Source organism: Pelobates fuscus, chromosome 7, assembly GCF_036172605.1.
Source record: "Pelobates fuscus isolate aPelFus1 chromosome 7, aPelFus1.pri, whole genome shotgun sequence".
NCBI lineage: Eukaryota > Metazoa > Chordata > Amphibia > Anura > Pelobatidae > Pelobates > Pelobates fuscus.
This window is the reverse complement of record NC_086323.1, coordinates 15,188,009-15,200,420: the sequence shown is the minus strand read 5'-3', so window position 1 is coordinate 15,200,420 and position 12,412 is coordinate 15,188,009. Positions and strand designations below refer to the sequence as shown.

Sequence of the window (12,412 nt, the reverse complement as noted above, 5' to 3'; positions counted from 1 at the left end):
AGGGAACCAAAACTTTTTCTTTTTTTCGCAACAGCTTGGTGCTTAGAACCTCTTGGATCTCTGTTTAAGACGTTTCTTCTACTTTTGTACAAGTTTAGCACAGCCAGTGTAAACTGTGCCTGAAAAAATTGAGTGAAACTCGTGGTCGTTCCTCTCCACGGAAATCTTTAGTAAAAGGCGAAAGACTTATTCGATCTGAAGAGAAACCAGAGTATAAAGTCCATCCATCTGACAGCAGGCAAGGTGCGGAACCTGCCTTTTACACGTATGGTGAGCAACCCTACATTAAGCTGTAACTTGGAGAATCTGCCATAAATATTAATGACCCCACTAAATATGTAAAAAAAGACAAAATATCTGGTGTTTTTTTAAGCTTGTATCATATTAACAGCAAAGGGAAGAGGAGCACAGCTGCTTGCAGTGCAACATGGGTATTCAAATGAGGCATGCCCACTGCTGACACGCCCCTAAATGCATGCTTGGTCTCTCTGCAGAGCCCTGCAGCTGTCAAGAATGCCAGAGCCTGAGGCATGCTTTGCCCGCAGTCAAAGATGCTGACATCATAAATAGGGAACCAAAGCTTTCTTTTTTTCGCAACAGCTTGGTGCTTAGAACCTCTTGGATCTCTGTTTAAGACGTTTCTTCTACTTTTGTACAAGTTTAGCACAGCCAGTGTAAACTGGGCCTGAAAAAATTGAGTGAAACTCATGGTCGTTCCTCTCCACAGAAATCTTTAGTAAAAGGCGAAAGATTTATTCAATCTACGAGAAACCAGAGTATAAAGTCCATCCATCTGACAGCAGGCAAGGTGCGGAACCTGCCTTTTACACGTATGGTGAGCAACCCTACATTAAACTGTAACTTGGAGAATCTGCCATAAATATTCATGACCCCACTAAATATGTAAAAAAAGACAAAATATCTGGTGTGTTTTTTAAGCTTGTATCATATTAACAGCAAAGGGAAGAGGAGCACAGCTGCTTGCAGTGCAACATGGGTATTCAAATGAGGCATGCCCACTGCTGACACACCCCTAAATGCATGCTTGGTCTCTCGGCAGAGCCCTGCAGCTGTCAAGAATGCCAGAGCCTGAGGCATGCTTTGCCCGCAGTCAAAGATGCTGACATCATAAATAGGGAACCAAAACTTTTTCTTTTTTTCGCAACAGCTTGGTGCTTAGAACCTCTTGGATCTCTGTTTAAGAAGTTTCTTCTACTTTTGTACAAGTTTAGCACAGCCAGTGTAAACTGGGCCTGAAAAAATTGAGTGAAACTCATGGTCGTTCCTCTCCACGGAAATCTTTAGTAAAAGGCGAAAGATTTATTCGATCTGAAGAGAAACCAGAGTATAAAATCCATCCATCTGACAGCAGGCAAGGTGTGGAACCTGCCTTTCACACGTATGGTGAGCAACCCTACATTAAGCTTTAACTTGGAGAATCTGCCATAAATATTAATGACCCCACTAAATATGTAAAAAAAGAAAAAAATATATATATATTTTTTTTTAGCTTGTATCATGTTAACAGCAAAGGGAAGAGGAGCACAGCTGCTTGCAGTGCAACATGGGTATTCAAATGAGGCATGCCCACTGCTGACACGCCCCTAAATGCATGCTTGGTCTCTCGGCAGAGCCCTGCAGCTGTCAAGAATGCCAGAGCCTGAGGCATGCTTTGCCCGCAGTCAAAGATGCTGACATCATAAATAGGGAGCCAAAACTTTTTCTTTTTTTCGCAACAGCTTGGTGCTTAGAACCTCTTGGATCTCTGTTTAAGAAGTTTCTTCTACTTTTGTACAAGTTTAGCACAGCCAGTGTAAACTGGGCCTGAAAAAACTGAGTGAAACTCATGGTCGTTCCTCTCCACGGAAATCTTTAGTAAAAGGCGAAAGATTTATTCGATCTGAAGAGAAACCAGAGTATAAAGTCCATCCATCTGACAGCAGGCAAGGTGCGGAACCTGCCTTTTACACGTATGGTGAGCAATCCTACATTAAGCTGTAACTTGGAGAATCTGCCATAAATATTAATGACCCCACTAAATATGTAAAAAAAGACAAAATATCTGGTGTTTTTTAAGCTTGTATCATATTAACAGCAAAGGGAAGAGGAGCACAGCTGCTTGCAGTGCAACATGGGTATTCAAATGAGGCATGCCCACTGCTGACACGCCCCTAAATGCATGCTTGGTCTCTCGGCAGAGCCCTGCAGCTGTCAAGAATGCCAGAGCCTGAGGCATGCTTTGCCCGCAGTCAAAGATGCTGACATCATAAATAGGGAACCAAAACTTTTTCTTTTTTTCGCAACAGCTTGGTGCTTAGAACCTCTTGGATCTCTGTTTAAGACGTTTCTTCTACTTTTGTACAAGTTTAGCACAGCCAGTGTAAACTGTGCCTGAAAAAATTGAGTGAAACTCGTGGTCGTTCCTCTCCACGGAAATCTTTAGTAAAAGGCGAAAGACTTATTCGATCTGAAGAGAAACCAGAGTATAAAGTCCATCCATCTGACAGCAGGCAAGGTGCGGAACCTGCCTTTTACACGTATGGTGAGCAACCCTACATTAAGCTGTAACTTGGAGAATCTGCCATAAATATTAATGACCCCACTAAATATGTAAAAAAAGACAAAATATCTGGTGTTTTTTTAAGCTTGTATCATATTAACAGCAAAGGGAAGAGGAGCACAGCTGCTTGCAGTGCAACATGGGTATTCAAATGAGGCATGCCCACTGCTGACACGCCCCTAAATGCATGCTTGGTCTCTCTGCAGAGCCCTGCAGCTGTCAAGAATGCCAGAGCCTGAGGCATGCTTTGCCCGCAGTCAAAGATGCTGACATCATAAATAGGGAACCAAAGCTTTCTTTTTTTCGCAACAGCTTGGTGCTTAGAACCTCTTGGATCTCTGTTTAAGACGTTTCTTCTACTTTTGTACAAGTTTAGCACAGCCAGTGTAAACTGGGCCTGAAAAAATTGAGTGAAACTCATGGTCGTTCCTCTCCACAGAAATCTTTAGTAAAAGGCGAAAGATTTATTCAATCTACGAGAAACCAGAGTATAAAGTCCATCCATCTGACAGCAGGCAAGGTGCGGAACCTGCCTTTTACACGTATGGTGAGCAACCCTACATTAAACTGTAACTTGGAGAATCTGCCATAAATATTCATGACCCCACTAAATATGTAAAAAAAGACAAAATATCTGGTGTGTTTTTTAAGCTTGTATCATATTAACAGCAAAGGGAAGAGGAGCACAGCTGCTTGCAGTGCAACATGGGTATTCAAATGAGGCATGCCCACTGCTGACACACCCCTAAATGCATGCTTGGTCTCTCGGCAGAGCCCTGCAGCTGTCAAGAATGCCAGAGCCTGAGGCATGCTTTGCCCGCAGTCAAAGATGCTGACATCATAAATAGGGAACCAAAACTTTTTCTTTTTTTCGCAACAGCTTGGTGCTTAGAACCTCTTGGATCTCTGTTTAAGAAGTTTCTTCTACTTTTGTACAAGTTTAGCACAGCCAGTGTAAACTGGGCCTGAAAAAATTGAGTGAAACTCATGGTCGTTCCTCTCCACGGAAATCTTTAGTAAAAGGCGAAAGATTTATTCGATCTGAAGAGAAACCAGAGTATAAAATCCATCCATCTGACAGCAGGCAAGGTGTGGAACCTGCCTTTCACACGTATGGTGAGCAACCCTACATTAAGCTTTAACTTGGAGAATCTGCCATAAATATTAATGACCCCACTAAATATGTAAAAAAAGAAAAAAATATATATATATTTTTTTTTAGCTTGTATCATGTTAACAGCAAAGGGAAGAGGAGCACAGCTGCTTGCAGTGCAACATGGGTATTCAAATGAGGCATGCCCACTGCTGACACGCCCCTAAATGCATGCTTGGTCTCTCGGCAGAGCCCTGCAGCTGTCAAGAATGCCAGAGCCTGAGGCATGCTTTGCCCGCAGTCAAAGATGCTGACATCATAAATAGGGAGCCAAAACTTTTTCTTTTTTTCGCAACAGCTTGGTGCTTAGAACCTCTTGGATCTCTGTTTAAGAAGTTTCTTCTACTTTTGTACAAGTTTAGCACAGCCAGTGTAAACTGGGCCTGAAAAAACTGAGTGAAACTCATGGTCGTTCCTCTCCACGGAAATCTTTAGTAAAAGGCGAAAGATTTATTCGATCTGAAGAGAAACCAGAGTATAAAATCCATCCATCTGACAGCAGGCAAGGTGCGGAACCTGCCTTTTACACGTATGGTGAGCAACCCTACATTAAGCTGTAACTTGGAGAATCTGCCATAAATATTAATGACCCCACTAAATATGTAAAAAAAGAAAAAATATCTGTTTTTTTTTTTTAAGCTTGTATCATATTAACAGCAAAGGGAAGAGGAGCACAGCTGCTTGCAGTGCAACATGGGTATTCAAATGAGGCATGCCCACTGCTGACACGCCCCTAAATGCATGCTTGGTCTCTCGGCAGAGCCCTGCAGCTGCCAAGAATGCCAGAGCCTGAGGCATGCTTTGCCCGCAGTCAAAGATGCTGACATCATAAATAGGGAACCAAAACTTTTTCTTTTTTTCGCAACAGCTTGGTGCTTAGAACCTCTTGGATCTCTGTTTAAGACGTTTCTTCTACTTTTGTACAAGTTTAGCACAGCCAGTGTAAACTGGGCCTGAAAAAAATTGAGTGAAACTCGTGGTCGTTCCTCTCCACGGAAATCTTTAGTAAAAGGCGAAAGATTTATTCGATCTGAAGAGAAACCAGAGTATAAATTCCATCCATCTGACAGCAGGCAAGGTGTGGAACCTGCCTTTCACACGTATGGTGAGCAACCCTACATTAAGCTTTAACTTGGAGAATCTGCCATAAATATTAATGACCCCACTAAATATGTAAAAAAAGAAAAAATATCTGTTTTTTTTTTTAAGCTTGTATCATATTAACAGCAAAGGGAAGAGGAGCACAGCTGCTTGCAGTGCAACATGGGTATTCAAATGAGGCATGCCCACTGCGGACACGCCCCTAAATGCATGCTTGGTCTCTCGGCAGAGCCCTGCAGCTGTCAAGAATGCCAGAGCCTGAGGCATGCTTTGCCCGCAGTCAAAGATGCTGACATCATAAATAGGGAGCCAAAACTTTTTCTTTTTTTCGCAACAGCTTGGTGCTTAGAACCTCTTGGATCTCTGTTTAAGAAGTTTCTTCTACTTTTGTACAAGTTTAGCACAGCCAGTGTAAACTGGGCCTGAAAAAATTGAGTGAAACTCATGGTCGTTCCTCTCCACGGAAATCTTTAGTAAAAGGCGAAAGATTTATTCGATCTGAAGAGAAACCAGAGTATAAAGTCCATCCATCTGACAGCAGGCAAGGTGCGGAACCTGCCTTTTACATGTATGGTGAGCAACCCTACATTAAACTGTAACTTGGAGAATCTGCCATAAATATTAATGACCCCACTAAATATGTAAAAAAAGAAAAAATCTCTGTTTTTTTTTAAGCTTGTATCATATTAACAGCAAAGGGAAGAGGAGCACAGCTGCTTGCAGTGCAACATGGGTATTCAAATGAGGCATGCCCACTGCTGACACGCCCCTAAATGCATGCTTGGTCTCTCGGCAGAGCCCTGCAGCTGTCAAGAATGCCAGAGCCTGAGGCATGCTTTGCCCGCAGTCAAAGATGCTGACATCATAAATAGGGATCCAAAACTTTTTCTTTTTTTCGCAACAGCTTGGTGCTTAGAACCTCTTGGATCTCTGTTTAAGAAGTTTCTTCTACTTTTGTACAAGTTTAGCACAGCCAGTGTAAACTGGGCCTGAAAAAATTGATTGAAACTCGTGGTCGTTCCTCTCCACGGAAATCTTTAGTAAAAGGCGAAAGATTTATTCGATCTGAAGAGAAACCAGAGTATAAAGTCCATCCATCTGACAGCAGGCAAGGTGCGGAACCTGCCTTTTACACGTATGGTGAGCAACCCTACATTAAGCTGTAACTTGGAGAATCTGCCATAAATATTAACGACCCCACTAAATATGTAAAAAAAGACAAAATATCTGGTGTTTTTTTAAGCTTGTATCATATTAACAGCAAAGGGAAGAGGAGCACAGCTGCTTGCAGTGCAACATGGGTATTCAAATGAGGCATGCCCACTGCTGACACGCCCCTAAATGCATGCTTGGTCTCTCGGCAGAGCCCTGCAGCTGTCAAGAATGCCAGAGCCTGAGGCATGCTTTGCCCGCAGTCAAAGATGCTGACATCATAAATAGGGATCCAAAACCTTTTCTTTTTTTCGCAACAGCTTGGTGTTTAGAACCTCTTGGATCTCTGTTTAAGAAGTTTCTTCTACTTTTGTACAAGTTTAGCACAGCCAGTGTAAACTGGGCCTGAAAAAATTGAGTGAAACTCGTGGTCGTTCCTCTCCACGGAAATCTTTAGTAAAAGGCGAAAGATTTATTCGATCTGAAGAGAAACCATTGTATAAATTCCATCCATCTGACAGCAGGCAAGGTGTGGAACCTGCCTTTCACACGTATGGTGAGCAACCCTACATTAAGCTTTAACTTGGAGAATCTGCCATAAATATTAATGACCCCACTAAATATGTAAAAAAAGAAAAAAATATCATTTTTTTTTTTTTTATAGCTTGTATCATGTTAACAGCAAAGGGAAGAGGAGCACAGCTGCTTGCAGTGCAACATGGGTATTCAAATGAGGCATGCCCACTGCTGACACGCCCCTAAATGCATGCTTGGTCTCTCGGCAGAGCCCTGCAGCTGTCAAGAATGCCAGAGCCTGAGGCATGCTTTGCCCGCAGTCAAAGATGCTGACATCATAAATAGGGAGCCAAAACTTTTTCTTTTTTTCGCAACAGCTTGGTGCTTAGAACCTCTTGGATCTCTGTTTAAGAAGTTTCTTCTACTTTTGTACATGTTTAGCACAGCCAGTGTAAACTGGGCCAGAAAAAAATTGAGTGAAACTCATGGTCATTCCTCTCCACGGAAATCTTTAGTAAAAGGCGAAAGATTTATTCGATCTGAAGATAAACCAGAGTATAAAATCCATCCATCTGACAGCAGGCAAGGTGCGGAACCTGCCTTTTACACGTATGGTGAGCAACCCTACATTAAGCTGTAACTTGGAGAATCTGCCATAAATATTAATGACCCCACTAAATATGTAAAAAAAGAAAAAATATCTGTTTTTTTTTTTAAGCTTGTATCATATTAACAGCAAAGGGAAGAGGAGCACAGCTGCTTGCAGTGCAACATGGGTATTCAAATGAGGCATGCCCACTGCTGACACGCCCCTAAATGCATGCTTGGTCTCTCGGCAGAGCCCTGCAGCTGTCAAGAATGCCAGAGCCTGAGGCATGCTTTGCCCGCAGTCAAAGATGCTGACATCATAAATAGGGAACCAAAACTTTTTCTTTTTTTCGCAACAGCTTGGTGCTTAGAACCTCTTGGATCTCTGTTTAAGAAGTTTCTTCTACTTTTGTACAAGTTTAGCACAGCCAGTGTAAACTGGGCCTGAAAAAATTGAGTGAAACTCGTGTTCGTTCCTCTCCACGGAAATCTTTAGTAAAAGGCGAAAGATTTATTCGATCTGAAGAGAAACCAGAGTATAAAGTCCATCCATCTGACAGCAGGCAAGGTGTGGAACCTGCCTTTCACACGTATGGTGAGCAACCCTACATTAAGCTTTAACTTGGAGAATCTGCCATAAATATTAATGACCCCACTAAATATGTAAAAAAAGAAAAAAATATCTTTTTTTTTTTTTAGCTTGTATCATGTTAACAGCAAAGGGAAGAGGAGCACAGCTGCTTGCAGTGCAACATGGGTATTCAAATGAGGCATGCCCACTGCTGACACGCCCCTAAATGCATGCTTGGTCTCTCGGCAGAGCCCCGCAGCTGTCAAGAATGCCAGAGCCTGAGGCATGCTTTGCCCGCAGTCAAAGATGCTGACATCATAAATAGGGAACCAAAACTTTTTCTTTTTTTCGCAACAGCTTGGTGCTTAGAACCTCTTGGATCTCTGTTTAAGACGTTTCTTCTACTTTTGTACAAGTTTAGCACAGCCAGTGTAAACTGGGCCTGAAAAAATTGAGTGAAACTCGTGGTCGTTCCTCTCCACGGAAATCTTTAGTAAAAGGCGAAAGATTTATTCGATCTGAAGAGAAACCAGAGTATAAAATCCATCCATCTGACAGCAGGCAAGGTGCGGAACCTGCCTTTTACACGTATGGTGAGCAACCCTACATTAAGCTGTAACTTGGAGAATCTGCCATAAATATTAATGACCCCACTAAATATGTAAAAAAAGAAAAAATCTCTGTTTTTTTTTAAGCTTGTATCATATTAACAGCAAAGGGAAGAGGAGCACAGCTGCTTGCAGTGCAACATGGGTATTCAAATGAGGCATGCCCACTGCTGACACGCCCCTAAATGCATGCTTGGTCTCTCGGCAGAGCCCTGCAGCTGTCAAGAATGCCAGAGCCTGAGGCATGCTTTGCCCGCAGTCAAAGATGCTGACATCATAAATAGGGATCCAAAACTTTTTCTTTTTTTCGCAACAGCTTGGTGCTTAGAACCTCTTGGATCTCTGTTTAAGAAGTTTCTTCTAATTTTGTACAAGTTTAGCACAGCCAGTGTAAACTGGGCCTGAAAAAATTGATTGAAACTCGTGGTCGTTCCTCTCCACGGAAATCTTTAGTAAAAGGCGAAAGATTTATTCGATCTGAAGAGAAACCAGAGTATAAAGTCCATCCATCTGACAGCAGGCAAGGTGCGGAACCTGCCTTTTACACGTATGGTGAGCAACCCTACATTAAGCTGTAACTTGGAGAATCTGCCATAAATATTAACGACCCCACTAAATATGTAAAAAAAGACAAAATATCTGGTGTTTTTTTAAGCTTGTATCATATTAACAGCAAAGGGAAGAGGAGCACAGCTGCTTGCAGTGCAACATGGGTATTCAAATGAGGCATGCCCACTGCTGACACGCCCCTAAATGCATGCTTGGTCTCTCGGCAGAGCCCTGCAGCTGTCAAGAATGCCAGAGCCTGAGGCATGCTTTGCCCGCAGTCAAAGATGCTGACATCATAAATAGGGATCCAAAACTTTTTCTTTTTTTCGAAACAGCTTGGTGTTTAGAACCTCTTGGATCTCTGTTTAAGAAGTTTCTTCTACTTTTGTACAAGTTTAGCACAGCCAGTGTAAACTGGGCCTGAAAAAATTGAGTGAAACTCATGGTCGTTCCTCTCCACGGAAATCTTTAGTAAAAGGCAAAAGATTTTTTCGATCTGAAGAGAAACCAGAGTATAAAATCCATCCATCTGACAGCAGGCAAGGTGCGGAACCTGCCTTTTACACGTATGGTGAGCAACCCTACATTAAGCTGTAACTTGGAGAATCTGCCATAAATATTAATGACCCCACTAAATATGTAAAAAAAGAAAAAATATCTGGGTTTTTTTTTAAGCTTGTATCATATTAACAGCAAAGGGAAGAGGAGCACAGCTGCTTGCAGTGCAACATGGGTATTCAAATGAGGCATGCCCACTGCTGACACGCCCCTAAATGCATGCTTGGTCTCTCGGCAGAGCCCTGCAGCTGTCAAGAATGCCAGAGCCTGAGGCATGCTTTGCCCGTAGTCAAAGATGCTGACATCATAAATAGGGATCCAAAACTTTTTCTTTTTTTCGCAACAGCTTGGTGCTTAGAACCTCTTGGATCTCTGTTTAAGAAGTTTCTTCTACTTTTGTACAAGTTTAGCACAGCCAGTGTAAACTGGGCCTGAAAAAATTGAGTGAAACACATGGTTGTTCCTCTCCACGGAAATCTTTAGTAAAAGGCGAAAGATTTATTCGATCTGAAGAGAAACCAGAGTATAAAATCCATCCATCTGACAGCAGGCAAGGTGCGGAACCTGCCTTTTACACGTATGGTGAGCAACCCTACATTAAGCTGTAACTTGGAGAATCTGCCATAAATATTAATGACCCCACTAAATATGTAAAAAAAGAAAAAAATATCTGTTTTTTTTTTTTTTTTACGCTTGTATCATATTAACAGCAAAGGGAAGAGGAGCACAGCTGCTTGCAGTGCAACATGGGTATTCAAATGAGGCATGCCCACTGCTGACACACCCCTAAATGCATGCTTGGTCTCTCGGCAGAGCCCTGCAGCTGTCAAGAATGCCAGAGCCTGAGGCATGCTTTGCCCGCAGTCAAAGATGCTGACATCATAAATAGGGAGCCAAAACTTTTTCTTTTTTTCGCAACAGCTTGGTGCTTAGAACCTCTTGGATCTCTGTTTAAGAATTTTCTTCTACTTTTGTACAAGTTTAGCACAGCCAGTGTAAACTGGGCCTGAAAAAATTGAGTGAAACTCATGGTCGTTCCTCTCCACGGAAATCTTTAGTAAAAGGCGAAAGATTTAGTCGATCTGAAGAGAAACCAGAGTATAAAATCCATCCATCTGACAGCAGGCAAGGTGCGGAACCTGCCTTTTACACGTATGGTGAGCAACCCTACATTAAGCTGTAACTTGGAGAATCTGCCATAAATATTAATGACCCCACTAAATATGTAAAAAAAGAAAAAATATCTGTTTTTTTTTAAGCTTGTATCATATTAACAGCAAAGGGAAGAGGAGCACAGCTGCTTGCAGTGCAACATGGGTATTCAAATGAGGCATGCCCACTGCTGACACGCCCGTAAATGCATGCTTGGTCTCTCGGCAGAGCCCTGCAGCTGTCAAGAATGCCAGAGCCTGAGGCATGCTTTGCCCGCAGTCAAAGATGCTGACATCATAAATAGGGAACCAAAACTTTTTCTTTTTTTCGCAACAGCTTGGTGCTTAGAACCTCTTGGATCTCTGTTTAAGAATTTTCTTCTACTTTTGTACAAGTTTAGCACAGCCAGTGTAAACTGGGCCTGAAAAAATTGAGTGGAACTCGTGTTCGTTCCTCTCCACGGAAATCTTTAGTAAAAGGCGAAAGATTTATTCGATCTGAAGAGAAACCAGAGTATAAAGTCCATCCATCTGACAGCAGGCAAGGTGCGGAACCTGCCTTTTACACGTATGGTGAGCAACCCTACATTAAACTGTAACTTGGAGAATCTGCCATAAATATTAATGACCCCACTAAATATGTAAAAAAAGACAAAATATCTGGTGTTTTTTTACGCTTGTATCATATTAACAGCAAAGGGAAGAGGAGCACAGCTGCTTGCAGTGCAACATGGGTATTCAAATGAGGCATGCCCACTGCTGACACGCCCCTAAATGCATGCTTGGTCTCTCGGCAGAGCCCCGCAGCTGTCAAGAATGCCAGAGCCTGAGGCATGCTTTGCCCGCAGTCAAAGATGCTGACATCATAAATAGGGAACCAAAACTTTTTCTTTTTTTCGCAACAGCTTGGTGCTTAGAACCTCTTGGATCTCTGTTTAAGACGTTTCTTCTACTTTTGTACAAGTTTAGCACAGCCAGTGTAAACTGGGCCTGAAAAAATTGAGTGAAACGCATGGTTGTTCCTCTCCACGGAAATCTTTAGTAAAAGGCGAAAGATTTATTCGATCTGAAGAGAAACCAGAGTATAAAATCCATCCATCTGACAGCAGGCAAGGTGCGGAACCTGCCTTTTACACGTATGGTGAGCAACCCTACATTAAGCTTTAACTTGGAGAATCTGCCATAAATATTAATGACCCCACTAAATATGTAAAAAAAGAAAAAATATCTGTTTTTTTTTTAAGCTTGTATCATATTAACAGCAAAGGGAAGAGGAGCACAGCTGCTTGCAGTGCAACATGGGTATTCAAATGAGGCATGCCCACTGCTGACACGCCCCTAAATGCATGCTTGGTCTCTCGGCAGAGCCCTGCAGCTGTCAAGAATGCCAGAGCCTGAGGCATGCTTTGCCCGCAGTCAAAGATGCTGACATCATAAATAGGGAACCAAAACTTTTTCTTTTTTTCGCAACAGCTTGGTGCTTAGAACCTCTTGGATCTCTGTTTAAGAAGTTTCTTCTACTTTTGTACAAGTTTAGCACAGCCAGTGTAAACTGGGCCTGAAAAAATTGAGTGAAACTCGTGTTCGTTCCTCTCCACGGAAATCTTTAGTAAAAGGCGAAAGATTTATTCGATCTGAAGAGAAACCAGAATATAAAGTCCATCCATCTGACAGCAGGCAAGGTGTGGAACCTGCCTTTCACACGTATGGTGAGCAACCCTACATTAAGCTTTAACTTGGAGAATCTGCCATAAATATTAATGACCCCACTAAATATGTAAAAAAAGAAAAAAATATCTTTTTTTTTTTTTTTTTTAGCTTGTATCATGTTAACAGCAAAGGGAAGAGGAGCACAGCTGCTTGCAGTGCAACATGGGTATTCAAATGAGGCATGCCCACTGCTGA

The 12,412-nt window shown here is 42.2% G+C and overlaps 22 non-coding genes across 22 annotated transcripts; all 22 read right to left on the bottom strand.

Annotated features, from left to right (window-relative positions):
* Positions 1 to 96: 96 nt before the first annotated feature.
* LOC134569508 (U5 spliceosomal RNA) lies at positions 97 to 215 on the bottom strand. Its single transcript, XR_010084183.1, has one exon. It is a non-coding gene; the product is annotated as a U5 spliceosomal RNA (small nuclear RNA).
* A 452-nt stretch (positions 216 to 667) lies between these two features.
* On the bottom strand, positions 668 to 780 carry LOC134569972 (U5 spliceosomal RNA). Its single transcript, XR_010084630.1, has one exon. It is a non-coding gene; the product is annotated as a U5 spliceosomal RNA (small nuclear RNA).
* A 455-nt stretch (positions 781 to 1,235) lies between these two features.
* Positions 1,236 to 1,349, bottom strand: LOC134570098 (U5 spliceosomal RNA). The gene has a single exon (XR_010084748.1). It is a non-coding gene; the product is annotated as a U5 spliceosomal RNA (small nuclear RNA).
* Positions 1,350 to 1,806: 457 nt separating this feature from the next.
* On the bottom strand, positions 1,807 to 1,920 carry LOC134569534 (U5 spliceosomal RNA). The gene has a single exon (XR_010084209.1). It is a non-coding gene; the product is annotated as a U5 spliceosomal RNA (small nuclear RNA).
* Positions 1,921 to 2,368: 448 nt separating this feature from the next.
* LOC134569507 (U5 spliceosomal RNA) lies at positions 2,369 to 2,487 on the bottom strand. Its single transcript, XR_010084182.1, has one exon. It is a non-coding gene; the product is annotated as a U5 spliceosomal RNA (small nuclear RNA).
* Positions 2,488 to 2,939: 452 nt separating this feature from the next.
* Positions 2,940 to 3,052, bottom strand: LOC134569971 (U5 spliceosomal RNA). Its single transcript, XR_010084629.1, has one exon. It is a non-coding gene; the product is annotated as a U5 spliceosomal RNA (small nuclear RNA).
* Positions 3,053 to 3,507: 455 nt separating this feature from the next.
* On the bottom strand, positions 3,508 to 3,621 carry LOC134570097 (U5 spliceosomal RNA). Its single transcript, XR_010084747.1, has one exon. It is a non-coding gene; the product is annotated as a U5 spliceosomal RNA (small nuclear RNA).
* A 457-nt stretch (positions 3,622 to 4,078) lies between these two features.
* On the bottom strand, positions 4,079 to 4,192 carry LOC134569533 (U5 spliceosomal RNA). The gene has a single exon (XR_010084208.1). It is a non-coding gene; the product is annotated as a U5 spliceosomal RNA (small nuclear RNA).
* Positions 4,193 to 4,647: 455 nt separating this feature from the next.
* On the bottom strand, positions 4,648 to 4,763 carry LOC134570508 (U5 spliceosomal RNA). Its single transcript, XR_010085133.1, has one exon. It is a non-coding gene; the product is annotated as a U5 spliceosomal RNA (small nuclear RNA).
* A 455-nt stretch (positions 4,764 to 5,218) lies between these two features.
* LOC134570096 (U5 spliceosomal RNA) lies at positions 5,219 to 5,332 on the bottom strand. Its single transcript, XR_010084746.1, has one exon. It is a non-coding gene; the product is annotated as a U5 spliceosomal RNA (small nuclear RNA).
* Positions 5,333 to 5,785: 453 nt separating this feature from the next.
* LOC134570189 (U5 spliceosomal RNA) lies at positions 5,786 to 5,899 on the bottom strand. Its single transcript, XR_010084833.1, has one exon. It is a non-coding gene; the product is annotated as a U5 spliceosomal RNA (small nuclear RNA).
* A 454-nt stretch (positions 5,900 to 6,353) lies between these two features.
* On the bottom strand, positions 6,354 to 6,467 carry LOC134569929 (U5 spliceosomal RNA). The gene has a single exon (XR_010084591.1). It is a non-coding gene; the product is annotated as a U5 spliceosomal RNA (small nuclear RNA).
* A 458-nt stretch (positions 6,468 to 6,925) lies between these two features.
* On the bottom strand, positions 6,926 to 7,041 carry LOC134569869 (U5 spliceosomal RNA). Its single transcript, XR_010084533.1, has one exon. It is a non-coding gene; the product is annotated as a U5 spliceosomal RNA (small nuclear RNA).
* Positions 7,042 to 7,496: 455 nt separating this feature from the next.
* LOC134570434 (U5 spliceosomal RNA) lies at positions 7,497 to 7,610 on the bottom strand. Its single transcript, XR_010085063.1, has one exon. It is a non-coding gene; the product is annotated as a U5 spliceosomal RNA (small nuclear RNA).
* A 455-nt stretch (positions 7,611 to 8,065) lies between these two features.
* Positions 8,066 to 8,179, bottom strand: LOC134570262 (U5 spliceosomal RNA). The gene has a single exon (XR_010084902.1). It is a non-coding gene; the product is annotated as a U5 spliceosomal RNA (small nuclear RNA).
* A 453-nt stretch (positions 8,180 to 8,632) lies between these two features.
* Positions 8,633 to 8,746, bottom strand: LOC134570188 (U5 spliceosomal RNA). The gene has a single exon (XR_010084832.1). It is a non-coding gene; the product is annotated as a U5 spliceosomal RNA (small nuclear RNA).
* A 454-nt stretch (positions 8,747 to 9,200) lies between these two features.
* LOC134570517 (U5 spliceosomal RNA) lies at positions 9,201 to 9,314 on the bottom strand. Its single transcript, XR_010085142.1, has one exon. It is a non-coding gene; the product is annotated as a U5 spliceosomal RNA (small nuclear RNA).
* A 455-nt stretch (positions 9,315 to 9,769) lies between these two features.
* On the bottom strand, positions 9,770 to 9,883 carry LOC134569436 (U5 spliceosomal RNA). Its single transcript, XR_010084113.1, has one exon. It is a non-coding gene; the product is annotated as a U5 spliceosomal RNA (small nuclear RNA).
* Positions 9,884 to 10,344: 461 nt separating this feature from the next.
* LOC134569605 (U5 spliceosomal RNA) lies at positions 10,345 to 10,458 on the bottom strand. Its single transcript, XR_010084279.1, has one exon. It is a non-coding gene; the product is annotated as a U5 spliceosomal RNA (small nuclear RNA).
* Positions 10,459 to 10,911: 453 nt separating this feature from the next.
* LOC134569441 (U5 spliceosomal RNA) lies at positions 10,912 to 11,025 on the bottom strand. The gene has a single exon (XR_010084118.1). It is a non-coding gene; the product is annotated as a U5 spliceosomal RNA (small nuclear RNA).
* A 454-nt stretch (positions 11,026 to 11,479) lies between these two features.
* Positions 11,480 to 11,593, bottom strand: LOC134569453 (U5 spliceosomal RNA). The gene has a single exon (XR_010084130.1). It is a non-coding gene; the product is annotated as a U5 spliceosomal RNA (small nuclear RNA).
* A 454-nt stretch (positions 11,594 to 12,047) lies between these two features.
* Positions 12,048 to 12,161, bottom strand: LOC134569640 (U5 spliceosomal RNA). The gene has a single exon (XR_010084312.1). It is a non-coding gene; the product is annotated as a U5 spliceosomal RNA (small nuclear RNA).
* Between the last annotated feature and the right edge of the window lie 251 nt (positions 12,162 to 12,412).